Genomic DNA, 5342 nt, shown 5'->3' with positions numbered 1-5342 from the left:
GATTAAAGTAGCAGGACAGAAATTAAATGCTAATTGAGAATAACACTTTTCTAAAGAGTAAAATTAATGATGACAGAACTAAAACCTTGAACACTCTCAAAACCTTGTCCATCTTGACAAAGCCCTTGAGGTAAAATTCCCTGGCTGTCCACATTGCTGTGCCTTAATCTTCCTCCCATAACATCTTGAGAACAAGCCAAGTAACACTTCTAGGAGAGAAATCTCAGACACATCTGGGCCCTTGTAGATTTCTTTAGGCATTCCTATACTCCATCTGGGTGATGGTCACATCTAAACCATATATTTTTGCAATGTTTCATGTCTACTATGGAGAAATCTCATACCATTTCCTCCAGAATATTCACAGTTTTAGCATCATAAGACTGTTATCAGCAGCTACCTCAAGTACTCCACTGACTGGATATTCAGTGTAATCTTGGCTATTCTGTATAATTGCTAACATACATGAAGCTGTAAGAACTATTTAAGTGTGATGGGTTGAATTTAGCTGGCTGTCAGTTGACAACCAAGGGAAGAAAATGGGATGAAAATACTCATGGGTTCACATAAGGACAGAGAGATGGTTTACCAGTTACCATGACAGGCAAAACAGACAGCTTAGAGATTACTACTAGGTTAAAGGTTGTACAAGATGATCTTAGAGGTCTTTTCCAACCTGAACGATTCTATGATTAATTTTTTTTTAGTTCTCATATATTGAAAATAAATTAAACTAAAAATGCTTTCCCCTCACTACCATTTCCACCCCTCCCCCCACCCCCCTTCCATCCCCCAGCTCAGTCACAGTCCTGATTCTGCTACTTCCTCCCCACGAGTGGCAGAGGGGAATGGGGAATGGAGGTTGTGGTCAGTTCATAAGGCTTCGTCTCTGCTAGTCCTTCATCTTTGCTCTCTTCCCCAGCTCTAATGTGGGGTCCCTCCTATGGGATTTAGTCCTTCACTAACTGATCCAGCATGGGCTTCCCACAGACTTCAGTTCTGAAAGAACTGCTCCAGTGCGGGTCCTTTCCCTCAGCTCCAAAAAGCATTTTTATCCTTTCTGTAGTATGCTCTCAAAGAGGTGCAACCAGCATCACTCAGATTTGGCCAGTGGTAGTTTAATTTTGGAGTCAGATGCCTCTGGCTCTGTCCAGCATGGGGCAGCTCATGGTCTCTTCTCACAGAGGCCAGCCCTGCCTCTCACCTGCCACCAAAGTCTTGCCGGGTAAATCCAACACAGACAAAAAAAAAGGCTGACTGAACTATGGTTGTTTGGTCTGTGACATCGCCACAACTGGGGAATACACTCTCAGAATGAAGTGAACTTGAAAGTTTCCTGGGTGGGGAGGGAGGAAAATAAATGGTTGGAGTACAGATGAATGTGCTATAAACATTTTGGGAAAATAAATAAATAAATAAATAAAATCTAACTTTTGTCCTGAACTTGTGAGATTAACACAGGAAGCGGTGGTAATAAAAGTAGATAGAAAAGGAGAGTCAAACATTAATGAATCTGTTCCTTGCAGAAGAATGTCAGCATTTTTGTGGTTGTGTCCCATCACTGTCATCAGATTACACAAATAATTTCAAATCAATAAAACAGGTATTGAATATATCAAACCATAATAATTGCATATATTTGAAATAATTGCATAATAAAAGCCTAAATATTAGATGATTAATATGAGAAAAATAGAGGAAAGTAAACAGTAAAATATCAGAACAGTCCTTCCTTTATGGTCCATCACTGATCTCTCCCTACATGGTCACGTGATATGTGCTTATAATTGCTTTACAGATTCTGATCACTGCACTGTATTGTTGGCTAGTCACTGGGATTGCATTTAGATTGAAAAAAATGAAACTCCATGAACAAAATGAATATAATAGTCTGCTCTGTGTGTAAATTACATTTGTTTGTCTGCAGCCAGCAAGATAAAATGCTTAATCTAAAAAACTAATAATCACAAAACAGAAATTCATTGCTATAACTCATTACTTCAGCACATGTTGCAAATTAAAAAATAAACACTAGAGGAAACTATATATAAAGAATCCCAGAGGCTTGTAAACTATCTAAAATGGATCATAATTTAACAGCTGAAGAACTGTAATATTAATTTATTGATGGATTGTGCTCACAAGTTGTGACTGTGCAGATAAATTATGTTTTAAAAATCAGAAGCAGATGATGGAAATCCTCTCTCCCCCCCCCCTTCTTTTTTTTAAAGGTGCTATTGAAATTCGTTCTTTAAGCTTGGTAATTGTGTGTTGGCCTTTATCGGGAAAATGTGTCACACCACAATTAAACTGTGACTAGTCATCCTTAATTGATGCTAGCGTTCATCCTGCTTTCACTGGAATTAGAATCAAAATTTTATATACTTAATGGTGAAAATATCATTTCATTTGGACCTTGACATAGTACAATTAAAATAAGATATATACTTTAGAATACAAAGATTCTACTTTTTAATATAATTTCCTGTGTGAGAAAGAAAAGTTGATGATTCTATAAACAGAGATATGAGAAAAATGAACTCAGACTAAACTACTTACCTCTGTGGGTTTTTGTATTGATGAATAAAATAATCTTTAGTTTCTAAATTAAGATAGTGTAAGATATAGAGTACATTAAATTTAAAGACTTCGTTCCCAGACCCAATTTGGAGATTAGAGGATTCTCCCGTAGCTAAACTGCTAGACAAACCACATACAAGGTATACAATTAATTTTTGTCTAGTTGTAGTCAGTAGACAACTCAGCCTATCTATCAGCTTTCTGGAAAAATAAATAAATAAATGAAACTTGCATTGACCCAAGGAAATTATTTGGCAAACTAATTTACAAAATTCTCCATTCTGATAAACATCAATGACTGCATAACTGACCCAAAAATAGGAAGTAATACCACTTTTCAATGATATTTGCTTTAGGAAATCTGAATTCTTTGTTTGTCCACTGAGAACACTGATAACTTGCACAAAGCACTTGTTGCCCCCCAGTCAGACCAGGATATCCACAAAGTAGAACAGGATGAATATAATTTTCAGAGGTTCTTCAGAGTATGTTTTCTCCTTGGAAAGAAATCAAAGGAAACTCAACTAAGGAAGTCTTCACCTAAAATCCAGAAATTTAACCTAGAAAATAAATGTCAAAATAAATAGAAAATAAATGTGGGGCAGAGAGACACATTAAAGAAAACAAGGATAATTAAAAATTTAATAGTTATACTTTGTCAGTGTCAGGTAGGCTCAATCCTACAAACATTGACACCCTTCATTTTACATATGGGAATAGCAATGTTGTCTTTGATGTCATAAATCATGAATCAAGAATAACGAAGTACTTAAATTATAGTCTGTAATTGTTTTGTTATGGAGCCTCTGAACTCAAAGAAGGACCTTGTTGATGGTAATGAGTGGAACAGTACCACAGAAGTGACAAAATAAATAAATAAATCTCTCTGTTTCCAGCTGTCATGCTAGCAGTAGCTTAAAAATAGTCCCATCTATAAAGGGTGGGAAAGGAACTTCACTCTGTTCTAATTTCTACTCATGCTTTTTACATTAGAAAGTTTTTGGATTAAAAAACAAAACACAACTCAACAAAATAAGCATTAAAAAAGCCAAAAAAACAAACAAACAAAAAATTGAAATAATCCAGGACAAGAAGATTTCTCATTCTTACTTTTTCTTCTTAAAATTCTCAATTCTCCCTTATTAAAAAAAAATAATAAAAAAATAAAAAATAAAGTCTGCTTATTTTTATATTTTTATAAAAGTGAATCAGCTGTATTCCATTCATGATTACTACGTGTTACAGTAATCTGTTTGCTTTTTTAAAACTGCATAGTTGTTCAGAAATGAGATCACTGGCTGAATTTAAAAAAAATAAAAAATAAATCTAGAAACATTTTTATTTATCTAATCTTGAAGATGACCATCATGTTCAAGTCTATGTGGAGTACGTATTCATCCACCCTGAACAGTATTTCAGATTAAGTAGTTGATGCTGTTTTCATTGTACTCCACAGAGATTTATGCTAACTTTAAAAAATATAATATTTTGAAAACTATTTTACATGAATATCTGGATGTAAATCCTAGCCCAATGTAATAAGTAGTATGTTGGTAGTAAGCCTTTGCTATTTACCATATTTAAAATTTATTTTACTTTACATTTATTTTATTAAAATATGTTATATTTCTTTAAAATGGTGGTGAGAATACTGTACATCATTACTATGGACATTATAGTCTTCCGTGCTCAATGGTGTATGCTATTTAAAGAGTTAGAAATGCCAGAAGATAATTTGTTTAGTTATCATTTACTGAAATAGTGAATTTCTCTACTGAAAAAGCCCAATTATAACCACCTGGTCATATTCACCATCTGCTCCCAAACAAATTGCCAAACTAAGGAGGTTTACATTTAAAATGTTCCATCAGAACAGAAGAGATTTATCCAATGGATTACAATAACTTTGTCTGAGAATAGAGAGCAAAATTTATATTTTCTGATCTGAGAAGAAACTTAGACTTTTGTTGTTGTCATGTATTTGTGAATCAGGTGTCATGTATTGTGAATCAGGCAGCAGTAAGAAAAACTCTTCTCCAAAACTAGTTATAATCCAGATAGCTGTATTTCTAAATTGTATGATTGGACAAAAACCTATACAGAAATTTGGTAAAAATGGTACTGCTTTATAAGCTCGTCCCTTAGGATTTTATATATAATTTGAAAAAAAAAATCAAATTAACCTTTTTTCCATTACTATGTGTGGTGAATAGTAAGTGACAGACATGTTTAAATCAGAAAATTTCTACAAATTTTGATGCTTTGTCCTTCTCAGAATGTATGTATATTAACGAAATGCAATGTAGCTGAATTATTCTGCTGGAAATGCTTAGGCCAGAATGAAAATCCTTGCTGGACCACATAATTTCACTCATATGAGGAAAAAAAGAATTACGACAAGTGAGGGTTTGGAAAATTGCAGGCTTTGAGTTTTGTTTCAGGAGATTAGAGTTGCTTGGAAAACTAACTGCAAAATGATGGAATAGGAACTGGGGAGGAAGAACTTTCAATCACTTTTACTGAGAGCTTCAAGCCTCAAAAATATCACTAGTTGTTCTTCAGTCCATAGTTACAGTGATCTTGCAAGCCAAAATCTTATATTCTACACATTTTTGCTGTAGTACCTTGAACTCTTCCTATTGAAAGTACATTTTTTTTAAATAAAAAAATGTGTGTTTTTGTGCTTGTATATTAACAGTAAAGTTAATTATAATGGTCTACAATCCACCAGTTGGCTAATAGTTCTCTTTGAGGGGAACAAT

The sequence above is a fragment of the Cygnus atratus genome, chromosome 3 (genome assembly GCF_013377495.2).
Source record: "Cygnus atratus isolate AKBS03 ecotype Queensland, Australia chromosome 3, CAtr_DNAZoo_HiC_assembly, whole genome shotgun sequence".
Taxonomy (NCBI): domain Eukaryota; kingdom Metazoa; phylum Chordata; class Aves; order Anseriformes; family Anatidae; genus Cygnus; species Cygnus atratus.
Note: the sequence above shows the minus strand (reverse complement) of the source record.